At 42.5% G+C, this 18,202-nt stretch overlaps 1 protein-coding gene and 1 long non-coding RNA gene across 2 annotated transcripts in view; both read left to right on the forward strand.

The window, feature by feature from the left end:
• Positions 1 to 18,202, forward strand: part of CAMTA1 (calmodulin binding transcription activator 1) — a 2,140,984-nt gene that overhangs the window by 854,899 nt on the left and 1,267,883 nt on the right. The gene's annotated exons all lie outside the window — the stretch shown is intronic.
• Positions 2,085 to 13,093, forward strand: LOC115456797. Its single transcript, XR_003939918.1, has 4 exons — positions 2,085 to 2,177; positions 4,773 to 4,776; positions 7,866 to 7,869; positions 13,084 to 13,093. It is a non-coding gene; the product is annotated as an uncharacterized LOC115456797 (long non-coding RNA).

Genomic DNA, 18,202 nt, shown 5'->3' on the forward strand with positions numbered 1-18,202 from the left:
TAAAAAAAAACGATGGCACTTTCTAAACTTGTATGGACTAGCACCACACTCTGGGAAATATATCCTGATTGTTTATTTGATCTCATATGTCCATGAGCAGACCTATAGGATTATTTTGACCCCTGATGCAGGCGTTTGTACGCTGAAACACGGCCTTGTCAGGGGGTCATTTTCAGAATTAAAGGTTAACATTTTTCTCAATCCTGAAGGCCCAGTGTTTGCTTTTCTTATGTTGCTGTCTGATTACTGCCAGGTTAACCCCCTGCGGAAATACTTTTCAAATATTTCTGCTAGTGCCAGAAATGCCGTGCACTGGGGGTGGCGCTACCACCGGCTCCTGCATTGGAGCAGTGGTAGTTCCAGATTCTTCTTGGCAAACCTGTTGCCATTCAGCAGCCCTTTAGTAAAAGGGCCCCTTAAGCAGGTAAGGGCCCGCATAGCTCAATCAGTAGAGCACTAGACTTTTAATCTGAGGGTCCAGGGTTTAAGTCCCCATTCAGGCAGGGCAGTCTCCTTGTCTACCCCACAGCCCTCTTTTGACCAGTGTTGAAAACAGGATATTGGGCTTGATGGACCTTCGGTCTACCCCAGTATGGCTAGGGTTACCATATGTCCGGATTTACCCGGACATGTCCTCTTTTGAGGACATGTCCGGGCAACCGGGCTGGTTTTGCCAATCTGCCCGTTTGTCCGGATTTCTGAAAAAACGGGCAGGCTGGTGGGTGGGCAAACGGGCAGATTGCTAGCCTCCCCTCCCCTTACTTACTACTGCCCTGGTGGTCTAGTGACCTCTTCCGCCTTTGGGGCAGGAAAGAGCCCCCTCTTTCCTGTCCGGAGCGCTGCCCTGCATGCATCCTTCGTGTTCCTGATCTCGGCGCTGATTCAAAATGGCTGCCGAGAGTTGAAGTGAGACTTTAACTCTCGGCGGCCATTTTGAATCGGCGCTGAGATCAGCAACAGGAAGGACGCATGCAGGGCAGCGCTCCGGGCAAGAAAGAGGGGGCTCTTTCCTGCCCCGAAGAGGTCACTAGACCACCAGGGCAGTAGTAAGGTAAGGGGAGGGGGGGTGACGGGGTGTATGACAGGGGGGAGGGGAAAATGTGACAGAGGCGGAGCAAGGGCGTTAAATGGGGGTGGGGTGTAAAAGGGGGCGGGGCATGTGACCTTTTTGGGGCACAAAATATGGTAACCCTAAGTATGGCAATTCTTATATGCTTATTCCCACGTACTAAGAGTGATTTGATCGCTGGGGTGAAATGGCCGGTTTTCAAATTTTTTAGAATTAATGGCCATACACTAATTCAGTGGTTTCCAAACCTGGTCCTGGAGGCACCCCAGCCAGTCAGGTTCTCAGGATACCCACAATGAATATTCATGAGAAAGATTTGCATGCATAGCTGAAGAGTTTCCATACATATGACATTCTTGCATCAGTTCTTGAAGATATTCAGAGTTTGCCATCAGACGAAAATAAGTTAGGACAATAACGGACAATGGTTTCAACTTTGTGAAAGCCTTCTCTGTAACTGGACAGTATGACAATAACGAAAATGAAGATAGAAGTGATGAATTAGCATTATTACTAATGCAGATGATAATGAGAACGATGATGATAAAGCATTCTTTGCTATGAGGAAGTCAAGTGTTTGAGACAGAGATTTCTTTGATCAATACCAGCAGACCCAGTTAAAAGGCATCTGTGATATTGCGGCCTGGCCTGATTTGAAGGAATTTTTTTATAGTGCAGTTCTTGAACACCTTTTTAGCTGTGGTGGAATAAAGACTCACAAGTGCACTCACAAGAGTGACATTCATTTTCAAAATGTATTTTTGCTAAAAGCGAAGTGGATTGAATAGTAGAGCAATAAAATCGTTGGGATAAAAATGTTAACAATAGTTACATTCACTGTAGTTACGGTACTTGTACTTTTTACTCAAAAAGTTTTATATTAGGCAGTCACTTTTTTACTGGTGCTTGAGTAAGGGGTCCTTTTACTAAGGTGCGCTGAAAAATGGCCTGCGCTAGTGTAGGTGCGTGTTTTGGGCGAGTGCAGATCCATTTATCAGCGCGCCTGTAAAAAAAAATGCCTTTTTTTTCATTCTTGCTGAAAATGGACATGCGGCAAAATAAAAATTGTTGTGCGTCCATTTTGGGTCTTAGGCCTTACCACCAGCCAGTAAGATCTTTCAACGCTAATGGTGCAATAATTGCCTTCACGCATCAAGTCGGAGTTACTGCCTGAATTTTGCCGCACACCAGAAAATAAAATATATTTTCTGGCGGGTGTCAAAGATGACATTACCTCATGGGCCATGCGGTAGCCGGCAGTAACTCGGAATTCACATGCGTTGGGCGTGCAGAGGTGCCTTCGTAGCTTAGTAAAAGGGCCCCTAATTTTTTAAAATGTGTTCATTGTACTTTTACTTTTACTTAAGTATTAAAATATACATTTATTTTTACTTTTACCTAAGTACTTTGGCCTAGTACTTTGAAAAACACTGGTGGTGGGGGCATGCCAAAACGTGCGTTGATTTACGGAATTCACCCTAAGTGTGCCTATGTTGAGTGCTGCCATTTACACCTGCTTTTTTAGCAGGCAGAAGTACAACGCCCAAAAGTTAGGTGCGGCATCCAGGTTTTTGTTGCCAACTTTTCAATGCTGGTTATTGAATTCCATCCATTATGTATACCCCCTAATTCTATAAAAGTTGTCATAAATTGCGCATGCAAATTTGGCCACATGTCCAATTTGCAGGCGCAATTCAATTGCGTAATGAGCCGGTAATTGGCTTTTTAATGAGCAATTATTGGTGCTAATTGAAATCAATTAATATATACACATGTAAATTAAGGTGCTTGATCTGCGCCTAAATTTTACTCGCATCCCAGGAAAGGAGGCACAGAAATGGAAGGGTCATGGATGTTTTGGGGAGGAGAGTGGACGTGTATTCGAATTAAGTGCAATTATAGAATACGGGAGTTCCACATGTAAATTTAGGTAGGGGCATTTGCACCACGTTTTGTTGGTGCAAATAGTCACACTTAAAATTGCGCACAACCCCTGTGCTTAAGCTCTATTCTATAAACCACGCCTAACTTTAGGCATGGCTTATAAAATAGTGCTTAAATGTTTTTTTTTCTGCTCTGATTTTATAGGTACAATTTATAGAATTCACCCCATGATGCAGGAGCCAGTTAACACTTCCCTGCCCACTCTCTACCCATGACACATCTCCTCCCAAAAATACATAATTTATGCAGTAGCCTGTTTGAGCACACTAAGCACGCATTAAAGGCTTATTACCCTTTAGTAAAGGGCCCCTCCCCCACCCCACAAGATATATTTTAAGCGTAAGCCCCACAGTGCTTCTGAGCTATGGCATAGGGTAGGTTGAGGAAAACATCCCTTTTGTACAGCAGCCAAGCAGTGACATTTCCCTTAAAAAAAAAAAAGAAACAGGGGATGTGCTGCTGACATCACGGACCACCAGGTTGCTTCAGTTACAAGATAGATGCTCTCAGCAGCATGAGGCAAGCATTTCTTTCCGATATAAACCAGCTTATAGCCCTCTTGGCTCCAGATTACAATTCAGTTTCCAGTTCGGTTGGGAGTTAACATCTGTTCGAACAGTCAGCTGGTGTAAAAATTTGGCAGAAGAATTTTCTGTTAATGCTAAAAAAAAACATAATAACATTGAAAACAGAATTATGAAACTATGACGTGCATACAGTTAAACAGATTTTCCTCTTCGTTTCTGTGGGGCTTATACCAATAAAGATGTCACGCCTGTGGGGCAGCACTTTACAAAACCGAAACACTGTACCAGTGATTTCATGGTAAGAATTCTGAAAGGGAACTTTAAAACAATACAGAAACGTAAGGCCTTTGAAGTCAGAATGATTAAATATTTTGACACCCACCTGACAGGACTTAACAAAGATCTGGGTTTTCTAGCCCATTATAAACCATAAAATTGTACTGCTTTGTCACCCTCCTGTCTCCATGCATATCTCCCTGTCCCTCATCCACCCAGCTCTTCCTGTCTCTCACCTATCCACCCTCATCCCGACTGTCACTGAAATGCTTTGATGTTTCACTTATATATACTGTCATCTACCAACATTTGCTTATTTCTGATCTGACGAAGAAGGGCAACCTTCGAAAGCTAATCAAAAAATGTATTAAGTTATGTCCAATAAAAAAGGTATCATTTTATTTTCTTTTCCATGTTTTATTCTATTTTATTTCTATTGATTACCTCTTTGTTTCTGAAATACAGTAGTTTGTTTCATTTATAATACTTATTCATGAAAACTCTTTCAAAATCGGAGGTCCAGAAGAAGTCTTTGCAATCATTGTTGAATATATTTTACTTTTAAAAAAATTGCTGTAGGTGTTTAATAGTGTTTGAACTCATACTTCACCATTAGTCCCTTAAATTGCAATGGCTAAATTGCGTTCCTGCTAATAAGTATTTAATTGGCATTTGAGAAGTTTATAAAAAAAAAAAAGCAGTAAGCTTAACAGGATAATTTCAACTATGTTTGCTGCTACTTAATTAAATTGTAATTAATTAGTAATTGACCTATGATTAGTGTTCTTAAATAAGACATTTGTGTAGGAGTGGGTGAACTTCAGGGTTGCCTTCCGTCTAAATTTACACAAAACCCCTTAGAACCAGACTAGCCTAGCCGTAGGCTCCATAAATTGCAGTTCCACAGTATCTATCTCTTCCGCCTCTCTTCTACCATGACCAAAAACGTCACGTAGTTGAGTTGTGGCCTGTGCTTTTCAACTTTAAAAGGTGTCTGCACCACGACTAATAGAACAGCCAGACTGACCGCGCAGATATGAAGTCTGCATGATACAGACAAGGAGCCAGTTGCCAGACGGAAGTCAACCCGGCTGTAGACTGAGAGTTTGCCTTCGGTCCCTGGTCGGCACTAATAGCTTTTCTCCCATCTGTGTTGGTACCCGTCCATTAAGTAAAATATGTACAGTATATTTTTTTTGTAAATGTACCCCTCTCCTGTTCTGATTGGGTTCTTTGTTCTGTTGCATGTTTTAATTATATTTTGCATATATTTCTATTAGCATTTTTCTTCTTATAGCAATATTAAGAAAGAAAAATACAAGGAAGAATGAATTACTTTTTCTTTTGGAGATTTTATACCCTTTTGTGCTGTCTAAAAGCTGTGCCATTTAAAAAACAAATGTGTGTTGTCCGTGAAAAATATGTTAGATTATCAGTAAATAGGTACTTTGAGAATTGACAACTCTAATTAATTTTGATTCACTTCAAACCATGAGGCCTTTTTACGTACATTAAATGAGCAAGTTACTGCGGCTTAGCACAAAAAATTAATGTGTGGTTACTGCAAATTTGCAAATAAGCAAGAAAAAGGAGGTAAAAAAAAACCCTCATGATGCCGTGAGATGTAAAACAAAATAGTGAGGAGAAACCAAGGAGGATACCAAAAAACTTTTATTGGGTTTCTAAAAACTGACCCGACGTGTTATGACATGTCTGTATGACAGCTCCGGCCTTACCGACAGCTCTGACCACACGTTAAATATATCATGGTAAATGAGTCGGGTCAATCGTCGGTATGGTTAGTGCATCCCGAATCGTCCACATTACAATGGTAGTTACTCGTTTGTATTCCGTTTTCGTTAGCCGCTACCGCCGTCGGAAAATGGCCTTTAATGCATGCCACGGTTCAAAATTTGTTCGTTAAAGGGTCGTTATTGGCTCGTTAAAGTTTAGTGCATCTGGCCCTAAGAATCTGCTCCTCCCTACCCCTCCTCTCCTAAAGATGCTCCCATACCTCCCTGGCTCCCAAAGACACAATAAATGCAGCTAATCCCTGCCCTTCCCCCAACACAGACAAAGAACTGTATCCCCCTCCCCCTCCAAAGATCTCCCACCCCCTCCTGTAGGTCCTCAGGTCTGCATTAAGGCATCTCTGGTGGTTTCGGGTTGGAGTGATGTCCTGCAGGTCCTGGATTCAAAAAGGCACCCACAACCCCTAGCAGCTGCCATATGAGCATGTAAACTTACATGTATGCAGCCTTGTATGCCTGAAGATTTACCTTGAATGAACTGAGGTATTCAAAACAGAAGAATAGTGAACTTATGTGCATAGCATATAAAATATGCACATACCCCAAAATTCTATATATCACACCTTAATTTCCGTGTGGAAATGGAAACATATTCTATAACAATGCTCGTAACTTAATTGGTTAACTAGAATAATCAGCACTGTCAATTGGATGTTAACAAGCAATTATCAGCACTAATTGGCATTAATTATGATTTACATGCACAACTTGCGCAGTTTGTTCTGTAACATGGTACGTGTAAATTCCAAGTCAAATAGTGGAAAAGGGGGCGTAGTTATAGGCAGCATTTCTAAAATCTCTGCGCATTATTATAGAATACACCCGCTCTGTACCTCATTTAGGCTTCAAGATTTAAGCCAAGTAAAACATGGCCTAAATGGATGCCAGGGGCAATGGAGGGTTAAGTGACTTGCCCAGAGTCACAAGGAGCTGCAGTGGGAATCGAACTCAGTTCCCCAGGATCAAAGTCCACTGCACTAACCACTAGGCTACTTCTCCACTAGCAACATTCCATGTAGAATCTTCTAATAGTAGCAACATTCCAGAATCTGAAATAGTAGCAACAGCAACATTCCATGTAGAAGCTCAAATAGGGCAAGGGAAATCCGACTTGATATACTGCCTTTCTGAGGTTTTTGCAACTACATTCAAAGCGGTTTACATATATTCAGGTACTTATTTTGTACCAGGGGCAATGGAGGGTTAAGTGACTTGCCCAGAGTCACAAGGAGCTGCAGTGGGAATCGAACTCAGTTCCCCAGGATCAAAGTCCACTGCACTAACCACTAGGCTACTCCTCCACTCCTACTTTAGAGAATAACCTAGGCATATTTTTTTTACGCGCAGATTTTTCAGGTGCCTTTTATAGAATCTAGCTCATACTATTTTGGGGATCTTGCCAGGTACTTGTGACCTGGATTGTCCACTGTTGGAAACAGGATACTGGGCTTGATGGACCTTCGGTCTGTCCCAGTATGGCAATACTTTTGTACTCCAAGGGCAAGTAGTAGTAACCTATTCTATAGCAGAATGTTGAGAAGGATTTATTAGATCTAGCCCGTACTGTTTTGGGATCTTTATTAGAATGAAAATGTCACGATGGTGACTGTTTCCTTGTCTGTGTTCACCTCGCCCTCTGGTGGCCAGAACCGTTGGCTGCTATGGACTGCCACCTGTTCCAGACTTTTGCCCAGTTCGGTCCGGATCTTCCAGGCTGCCAGACTTGCTTTTCTTGTTTGTGCCTGAATAGCACCCGTAGCTGTCTTGTGATTCCTGCAGCTTGAACTTCAGTTGCTAATGGGCTTTATTAACCACCTGGAGACTTCTGTGTTTGCTTTTGCATCGTCTAAGGTCCCTGGTATGTTGGTGTGCTTGTTGCACATCTGCCTAGTCGGGTTTCTTGTCTGAGTTTCTTGTCCGGTTCTAGTTAGTCTGTGTGTAGTTTAGCTTATGTTATTGCTTACTCCCTAGTCTTGTTTCTGGTCTGTATTCTTGGTCAAGTTCCTGTTTGTATGTGTTTCTTTCTTAGTGGCTGCGTGGCAACTTTCAGTCCTGACTCTTGTCTGTCAGTGTCTTTGTACCCTTTTTCAGTGGCTGCTTGGCAGCTTTCAGTTCCTGTCCTTTAGCTTGTCTATTTCCTGCCTTGTGTAGTATTGTCTGTCTGTGAGTCCTAGCCCAGTTTCCTGCCTTGCTGCCCATGTATATTCCTTTCCCCTCTGACCCTCAGTCCTTGTTCAGCCTAGTTGGTATCCAGTTCCTGTCCTGTCCGGTAAGTCGTGCCGGCTGCCTGCACCCAGGGGCTCAACCCCTGGGGAAGGGCGGTCAAGTACAGGTGAAGTCTAGCTGTTTCTGTCAGAGTTCTGCCTTGTCTCTGGTGTGGGGTAGTTTTGCCTGCCACTGTCGCTCCTCGGCAGTGGTCAAAGGGCTCACGAACCTAGTTTCTGCCTTGAAAACCTAACAGAAAATAAAACTGGTAAATGTGTACATTCTACATAGCAGGTGTAAATGTGAGTGAGTACTTTCCATGGGATAATTTTCAAAGGGGAAGGCATGCATGTGTCTTCCCTTAGAAAATGAGTGTATGGTATGTGCCTACCTGCCACATAAGCTATGCAGCTTGTCATTAAATTACTTTCCCTGTTGCTTTGCCTTGCAGCAGATTTTCAGAATGGGATTTTCTCTTTACAACTGAACGGTAAGACATGGCACCCTGAATACAGATGGAGGATTATTGCACATCTCAGACAGTCAACTAAGACACTCAATAATTCTCCCTACACACAACATAATATTTTATTGCTATTACAGCATAGTCAGTGAGCATTAGAAATGAAAAGGAAAAAGAAGTCACTGCCCAAACCTATTTATATTTATATTGGAGATCAGGAATATTGCCTTGTGGCCACCTTTTTGCAATTGTACGTTATTAAATCAATGCTTTGCTTAATTGTCTTCCAGCTCATCATTTTCTTTTTCTTCATTCATCTATTTATGTTCAGCATAAAGATACATACCACGTCTACCACTCCCAGCGCACACCACCGAGTTTGCATATTGTCGCATTCCTTCCTGGTTTAGTCTTGGGGAAATGAAGAGGATGGGCAGTCACAAGAGTTATACATTTTTAAGCAATAGTACCCCGGAGTGCTGAAAAATCACAGAGGAGTATTGTAGAACAGTTGATCACACCTCCAGCTGCCAGTGAGCTTGGCTATAACTCAGATAAAAGAAAATGTGTTTCCTGTAAACACTTTGGAAAACAGTAGTGTTCAAAAGTCACAGACCTTGCTGGGTATACTTAAAAGATTTGGGGTTCAGGCCTATAGGTAGGGCTCTGTTATGGGGGAAGATGGGTGATCCCTCTTTGAGAATGAATGGTTCCACCCTACCCTGCCCATGGATAAGGAGCCTCCCTCCTAAAAAGCAATGTCTCTCTCTTTTTACCATGCTCATGGGCTGCTTGTATATTGGGGGCAAGTGCAAAGTGATGCATGTGGGAAAGAGGAACCCAAATTATAGCTACGTCATGAAAGGTTCCACGTTAGGAATCACAGACCAAGAAAGGGACCTAGGTGTTGTCGATGATACGTTGAAACCTTCTGCTCAGTGTGCTGCTGTGGCTAAGAAAGCAAATAGAATGTTAGGTATTATTAGGAAAGGAATGGAAAACAAAAATGAGGACGTTATAATGCCTTTTGTATCGCTCCATGGTGCGACCGCACCTCGAATATTGTGCCGCATCTCAAAAAAGATATAGTGGAATTAGATGGGATGGGACGACTTCCCTATGAGGAAAGGCTAAAGTGTCTAGGGCTCTTCAGCTTGGAGAAAAGGCAGCTGAGGGGAGATAAGATAAAGGTCTATAAAATAATGAGTGGAGTTGAACGGGTAGATGTGAAGCGTCTGTTTACGCCTTTCAAAAATACTAGGACTAGGGGGTATGCAATGAAGCTACAAAGTAGTAAACTTAAAATGAATCGGAGAAAATTTTTCTTCACTCAACGTGTAATTAAACTCTGGAATTTGTTGCCAGAGAATGTGGTAAAGGCAGTTAGCTTAGCAGAGTTTAAAAAAAGGTTTGGACGGCTTCCTAAAGGAAAAGTCCATAGACCATTATTAAATTGGACTTGGGGACAATCCACTATTTCTGGGATCAGCAGTATAAAATGTTTTGTACTTTTTGGGATCTTGCCAGGTATTTGTGACCTGGATTGGCCACTGTTGGAAACAGGATGCTGGGCTTGATGGACCTTTGGTCTGTCCCAATAAGGCAATACTTATGTACTTATGGGCCCTGTCTCTGATGTAATGCTCAGCCACAGAGGTCTGCCTGGATAAAGCTTTTGTCTCTTGATCATGGTACTATCCTGGACATAGTGGGATCATGAGAAGCAGAAGAGTGACATAGCTAGAGTGGGGGAGGCATGGGTGGAGTGATATTGTGGGAAGAGAGTGGCGGAAGGGGGATATAGGTAGAGGGGGGAGGGTGGAATAGGATTGTGAGAAGAGAGGGGAGGAATGGGAACATATATAGAGTAGGGGGCATGGATAAAGTGGGATCATGGGAAGAGAGGGCGCAGAATGGGGCATGGGTGGAGTGGGAGGGGCAGCTTTTTTTTAACCATTTTTCTCATTTTATCTTAGTTACCCTTTTGAAAATTAAATGCAGCTTCAGTGAGTTTCCTTAGTGACTGCACTCAAATTATTAAGTCAAATTTGATCTTCTTATGATCACTGTTTCCCAGCGGACCCAACACAGTTACATCCTGTACTAAGTCCTGCATTCTGCCAAGGACTAGATCTGAAATAGCTCTCTGCCCTGTTGGTTCCTGGACCATTTGCTTCAAGAAGCAGCCATTTAATAAGCCTAGGAATTTTAACTCCCTAGCACTCCCTGATGTGGCATTTAACCAGTCGATACTGAGGTAAATGAAATCACCCATTTATTATACTATTGCCAAATTTGACAGCTTTTCTAATTTCTGTTAACATATCTTCATGTAAGGAAGGAAAAGAGTGGAAAGCACTAAGACAAATTACCAAGATGGCCGAAGGTCCAGTTTATTCCAAAATGTCAGGAGACATATACAGAATTACTTTACAAAACAGTATATAGGATGCACTTAGCAAATGAACCCAACACAAGTCATGCTTCGGCATGTAGAGCCTTCACCAGGGGTCCTGTGATGCGCTACCAATTTAAAATCTTGGGAAACGTGAGGTCCTTGCATACATATACTGTGTGCCAAAAATAATCAGCCGGGACAGAGAACAATTGAAAGTATGTTCCTGTGCTGCTTTGATGACTCACACTGCAATCAGTGTGACAACAGATCCCTTGTCAACTTTCCTCTTTAATCAGTCATTGTGGCTTGATTGACAGATAACAACACTGTCATGGTGTTTCTTACTTCCTAACAGGAAGACCCTTTATAAAAGATTCTCTGTAAAGGAAACTTTCTCTAGTAAATAATTTTACACACGTATAACCCTACCTGGCTTTCTGATATGTAGTCCTTTTATTTTAAACGGCTAAGCTGTGTTGTAAACTAAAGGTAAAATTCTATACTGAGGTTTCCTGTGACTATCATCTCTGCTCTACACTGATACTGCGGTAAACTCTAGAACAGTCCCTTAACTACTAACCTATGAAACTGTAATAGAAACTTAAAATGCCAAACAGACAACAAGAACAAAAAAAAAAACCTTTTTGTTAAACTGCTTTGCTGAATAAGCAGAGTAACTTAAAAATGAAGACACTTTTAACTCTAAGGGCTTCTTTTACAAAGCCGCACTAGCAATTCCCGCGTGGCAGATGAGAAGAAGCCCATAGGAATTGAACGGGCTTCCTCTCATTTGCCGCACAGGAATTGCTAGTGCAGCTTTGTAAATGAAGCCCTAAGTCTACCTTTCTTCAAGTTTAAAAGCCATTTCCCAGCAAATAACTTACCAGTGAAGTTCTCTCCTGCTCTGGAAGTCCTCTCACAGCACCTCTTCTGGACTGTATCTGAATTCCTGGAAGCCTAGCACAAGCACGTTGGATCTCTTAGAGATAGGAAGAGAGAGATGGTATGGATGAGCAGACTGGATAGGCCATATGGCCTTTATCTGCCATCATGTTCCTTGTTTCTGAACGCGCTATCAGAACCCTCATCCACACTCTCATCACCTCTCGCTTAGATTACTGCAACTTGCTTCTCACAGGTCTTCCACTTAGCCATCTCTCTCCTCTTCAATCTGTTCAAAATTCTGCTGCACGATTAGTATTTCGCCAAAGCCGTTATGCCCATATCAGCCCTCTCCTGAAGTCACTTCACTGGCTCCCTATCCGTTTCCGTACAAAATTCAAGCTCCTCTTATTGACTTATAAGTGCATTCACTCTGCAGCCCCTCACTACCTCTCCACCCTCATCTCTCCCTACACTCCTTCCCAGGAACTCCGTTCACTAGGCAAATCTCTCCTAATTGCACCCTTCTCCTCCATCGCTAATTCCAGACTCCGTTCCTTTTGTCTCGCCGCACGTTATGCCTGGAATGGGCTTCCTGAGCTGTTACGTCTAGCTCCATCCCTGGCCGCCTTCAAATCCGGGCTGAAGGCCTACCTGTTTGATGCTGCTTTTGACTCCTAACTTGTCACTTGCTCGTAACCTTTATCTTGTCTTCCTCTCTTCAATAGTCCCTTTCCCTATGTGTCCTTCTGTCTGTCCTACCCTTATCCCTTATTGGTCCTGTCTGTCTGTCCTGATTTAGACTGTAAGCTCTTTTGAGCATGTCTGTCTTTTCTTCATGTTCATTTGTGAAGCGCTGCGTACGACTGGTAGCGCTATAGAAATGATTTACAGTAGTAGTTGTTGTTTCTATATTCCTGTGTTTATAAATTGATCTTAGGGTTTGATATTGGATTCTGGCATCTATCTGTAGTCATGATCCTACTGATCACATGGAAAGCCCTCACATGCGTTGTTCACAGGTACATTGTACCCACTTAGAGCTGTGTGTATTTTCAAAGGGAAATTGTAGGAAAGAGAGCTTGCAGTACTTGGTAGCTACAATGTGTGTCGTCCATGGAACTACATGAACAGCAACTATTGTAAAAACTCTGCTCTTAGTGTTCACTGACCTGGTATGTATTCAGTTTTATTAATTATACTTTACAGTCCATTTCTTATTCTTCAGTTACGCTCCAGTGAAAATTACCTCCACATGCAAAAATAAAATTGTACAATTAATGAAATCAGTAGCAAATGATATGACTGAACATAGAATGAAGGACATGGCAGCATCTTTGATAGTGTCAAGATTTATTTATTTATTGCATTTGTACCCCACATTTTCCCCACCTATTTGCAGGCTCAATGTGGCTTACATTTTTCCGTAGTGGCGATCGCCATTTCTGGGATGAGAAATACAAATGGGTATTGCGTTAGAGTTCATAAGTGATAGTTCGTAAGATTAGGCGGTGAAGTATAAAGTGCTCATTTCCGGAGTGGAAAAACAGTGGAATAGCGTTAAGGTACATTGGTGACATAATGAGTGAGGTAGTCATGAATACAGAGTTTGTTTTTTTTCTGTTCAGGTATAGGCTTCGTTGTCTGGTATTTAGGTTGGATCAATTGTGGTATGCCTTTGTGAACAGGTTGTTTTTTAGTAATTTTCAGAAGTTTGTTAGGTCTTGCATTGTTTCGTTTGGTAGTGCATTCCATAGTTGGGTGCTTATGTATGAAAAACTGGTTGCATATGTTGATTTATATTTTAGTCTTTTACAACTGGGGTAATGGAGATTAAGGAATGTGCGTGCTGACCTTTTTGTGTTCCTTGTTGGTAGGTCAATGAGGTCTGACATGTAGGCCGGGGCCTCGCCGTGAATGATTTTATGAACCAGGATGCAGATTTTGAACGCAATCCGTTCTTTAAGATATGTTGGGCTAGCCATGACGATATGGTATTAAGGGGGTCTTTTACAAAAATGCACTAGCATTTTTAGTGCATGCTAAAAATTAGCATGCGCTAACTGTACAGGTGCTCAAAATATTCCTACGGGCATCTACACGGTTAGCGTGCGCTAAAAATGCTAGTGCACCTTTGTAAGAGGGGCCCTAAGTAATTTAGGGGCCCTTTTACTAAGCTGTGTTAGGTGCTAATATTGCACCTAACACAGTAAAAACTGGAGTAACATGAGACACACTACAGTGTCATGCGGTAATTTGAGAACGTGTGCATGGTAACTGCGCACAAAGAGGGGCATAATCGAACGGGGTGCTCAAGTTTTCATGAGGACGTCCTTGCAGGACAGCCCCGTAAAGGAGCGGAGCAACCCATATTATCGAAACAAGATGGGCGTCCATCTTTTGTTTCGATGATACGGTCGGGGACGCCCAAATCATGAAATTTAGGTTGACCTTAGAGACGGTCATCCTTAGGTTGTTTTTGAGATGGTCGTCCCTGGTTTCGGCGATAATGGAAACCGAGGACGCCCATCTCAAAAATGACCAAATCCAAGCCATTTGGTCGTGGGAGGAGCCAGCATTCGTAGTGCACTGGTCCCCCTGACATGCCAGGACACCAACCGGGCACCCTAGGGGGCACTGCAGTGGACTTCAGAAAAAGGTCCCAGGTGCATAGCTCCCTTACTTTGGGTGCTGAGCCCCCAACCCCCCCCCCCAAACCCAAAACACAGAACTGTACACCACTACCATAGACCTTAGGGATTAAGGGGGGCACCTAGATGTGGGTACAATGGGTTTGTGGTGGGTTTTGGAGGGATCACATTTACCACCACAAGTGTAACACATGGGGGGGGGGGATGGGTCTGGGTCCACCTGCCTGAAGTACACTGCACGCACTACTACTGCTCCAGGTACCTGCATACTGCTGCGATGGACCTGAGTATGGCATTTGAGGCTGGCATAGAGGATGGCAAAAAAGTATTTTTTAACATTTTTTTAATGGTGGGAGGGGGTTTGTGACCACTGGGGGAGTAAGGGGAGGTGATCCCCGATTCCCTCTGGTGCTCATCTGGTCAGTTTGGGCACCTTTTTGAGGCTTGGTCGTGAAAAAAAATGGACCAAGTAAAGTTGCCCAAGCGTTCGTCAGGGATGCTCTTCTTTATTCCATTATCGGCTGAGGACGCCCATCTCCTAAGCATGCCCCAGTCCCATCTTCACTACACTGCCGACACGCCTCGTAAACTTTGGTCGTCCCCGCGACGGAAAGCAGTTGAAGATGCCGAAAATCGGCTTTCGATTATGCCAATTTGGGTGACCTTGCGAGAAGGACGCCCATCTCCTGATTTGTGTCGGAAGATGTGCGCCCTTCTCTTTCGAAAATTCACCTGTAAGGGTCCCTTTTGCCAAGCTGTGGCAAAAGGGGGCTTGCACTGGCATCGGCACGTCTTTTTGATGCACGCCGAGGCCCCCTCTTACCACAGCGGGTAAAAGGTAGGTCTCTCTTTTCTTCAGGAAATGGCGATATGGGCTCCTGTGCTAACCCAGCGGTAACCGTGCAGCATGCAGCACTGCCCGATTACCGCCAGGTACATACTGGCGCTACAAAAATAAAATTATTTTTGTAGCGCCAGATATGATGGTGCGCTGGGGGTGGGACTACCACCAGGCTGCTGTGGTAGCCCGGCGGTACTTTCTTTTTTAGTGAGCGGTAAGCCCGCGCTGGCATTACCGGTGCTTTTTAAAAGGCCCTTGAATAATTTTTTGTATTTTTAGAGGGTCATGTCAGGCGCAAAGAATGGGCATTCCTACGCTAATCGACATTACTGCATGCTTAACCGGTTAGTGCATGGATAACGCAGAAGCCCTTACCACCTACAAAATAAGTGATGCTGCAGTAATTTAAAAAAATTAGCCACTTGTTAATGACAAAACTGGCAAATGGTCATTAATGTAAAAAATTGTAGAGGAGTGTGGTAGCCGTGTTAGTCCATGCTTAAGGTTATCAATAGAAATCAAACAAAATAAAACATGGAAAAGAAAATAAGATGATACCTTTTTTATTGGACATAACTTAATACATTTCTTGATTAGCTTTTGAAGGTCGCCCTTCTTCCTCAGATCGGAAATAAGCAAATGTGCTAGCTGACAGTGTTTATAAGTGAAAACATTCAAGCATTACTATGACAGTAAAATAGATACCATTGGAGATTCTACATGGAATGTTGCTACTATTGGAGATTCTACATGGAATGTTGCTATTCCACTAGCAACATTCCATGTAGAAAGCTGCGCAGGCTTCTGTTTCTGTGAGTCTGACGTCCTGCACGTACGTGCAGGACGTCAGACTCACAGAAGCAGAAGCCTGCGCGGCCACATTGGTGTTCTGCAAGGGCCGACTTCTACATGGAATGTTGCTAGTGGAATAGCAACATTCCATGTAGAATCTATAGAAATCAAACAAAATAAAACATGGAAAGGAAAATAAGATGATACCTTTTTTATTGGACATAACTTAATACATTTCTTGATTAGCTTTTGAAGGTCGCCCTTCTTCCTCAGATCGGAAATAAGCAAATGTGCTAGCTGACAGTGTATATAAGTGAAAACATTCAAGCATTACTATGACAGTAAAATAGATACCATTGGAGATTCTACATGGAATGTTGCTACTATTGGAGATTCTACATGGAATGTTGCTATTCCACTAGCAACATTCCATGTAGAAAGCTGCGCAGGCTTCTGTTTCTGTGAGTCTGACGTCCTGCACGTACGTGCAGGACGTCAGACTCACAGAAGCAGAAGCCTGCGCGGCCACATTGGTGATCTGCAAGGGCCGACTTCTACATGGAATGTTGCTAGTGGAATAGCAACATTCCATGTAGAATCTATAGAAATCAAACAAAATAAAACATGGAAAGGAAAATAAGATGATACCTTTTTTATTGGACATAACTTAATACATTTCTTGATTAGCTTTTGAAGGTCGCCCTTCTTCCTCAGATCGGAAATAAGCAAATGTGCTAGCTGACAGTGTATATAAGTGAAAACATTCAAGCATTACTATGACAGTCTGACAGGGTGGGAGGATGGGGGTGGATAGGAAGTATGCATGGGGACATCAAAGCATATCATTGATATTCTAACAGGATGGGTGTGGATAGGTGAGGGGAGGGTGATCAACAGAGACATACAGCTTTATGGTTTATAATGGGCTAGGAACCCCAGATCCTTGTTAAGTCCTTTCTGTTGGGTGTTAAAATATTCAATCATTCTGACTTCAAAGGTCTTACGTTCTTGTATGGTTTTAAAGTTACCTTTCAGGATTCTCACTGTGAAGTCACTGGTACAGTGTCCTGGTCCTGTAAAATGCTGACCAACAGGCGTGGGAGCCCTACTGGCACCAGTATTGTTCATGTGATGTCTATGTAAATTGACATCACATGATGCTCAGTTTCATTAAAACAAACGTGCATATTTCCTGATTTAAATAAGGAAACCCAAAAAAGAAGGCGGCAATTCATGGATTTGAAACCAAGAATTTTTGCTCTTAATGGAACTTTTCTTCTTAAATTTCCTTGTAGATGTTTCGTTTCCTCAAATTTGATGAATTGTGTCTTTTTTGAACCTAGGAAAATGCAGGAATTTATAATATCTAAAGAAAGAGGTGATGTTCATAGTCTGGACGCACCAACATTTTAAATGCTGGAAATCGTTTGTATGAGTTCTGTAATTCTCCCTCTCAGTTTTTATTTCTTTATACCTTTATTACCTTGTATCTTGTCTACATTGTTGTGGACAGAAGTATTCGATTATTTTCCTGCAATGACTATGTCTTTGCTTTTCTCTTCTTTGATATATTCTTTATTTTTTCTTATATTTTCTGAGCATTTATGTAAAGTAAATGTAAAAATTGAAAATGATAAATAAACAATTAAAAACAAAAACAAATGTGCATGGCGCTGAAAGCAGGACAGGGCACCAGCAATGTAAGACCAGCATGAGAGAAATGGTTTAGCTGGTGGGGGTTGGGGACCCCCGCCAGCCAGGGTACCTTCCAGCGGCGGCGGCAGGAGGGAGCAGCGGTGGCAAGTAGGCAGAAGCGGAGGGAGGCAGAAGTGGCGGCAGGGAGGTGAGCCAAAATGTGCCCCCCCCCCCCACCTTGGGCTCTGACCTCCCTTCCTGTCGAGTTCTGGCTACGCCCCAGCTCTGGAGAATAAAATAAGATCATTGAATTTAAGTTCCTTAAGGAATCTCCTGGAGAATTAGAAGATGCTATACCTCCTGTTCAAAAAGTGTAGTATCTACTTTTTTAATGAAGAACAAAGATCTGTTGAGGGAGCGGAAGATGTTTCCCCAGATAGTTTAAAATTAACGTTGTTTTTGGAAACTACTACAGATTTGATACAAGGTGGTCATTTTTGTCTCTGAAGTCCAATAAGGAATCTATTCTAGAATTGTATTTCCTTCAACATAAAATTCAATTTATAGACCCCTGAGTATGGCTATTTCCTGATGTGTCCAAACAGACACAGGATAAAAGAATTTAGGTACCTGGCCAATTTGCTCAAGCAATTAGTCACACTAATTGAAATCAATTAACATTTTATGTGCATCCCAGAAAAGGAAGCG

Source organism: Microcaecilia unicolor, chromosome 13, assembly GCF_901765095.1.
Source record: "Microcaecilia unicolor chromosome 13, aMicUni1.1, whole genome shotgun sequence".
Classification (NCBI taxonomy): Eukaryota; Metazoa; Chordata; class Amphibia; order Gymnophiona; family Siphonopidae; genus Microcaecilia; species Microcaecilia unicolor.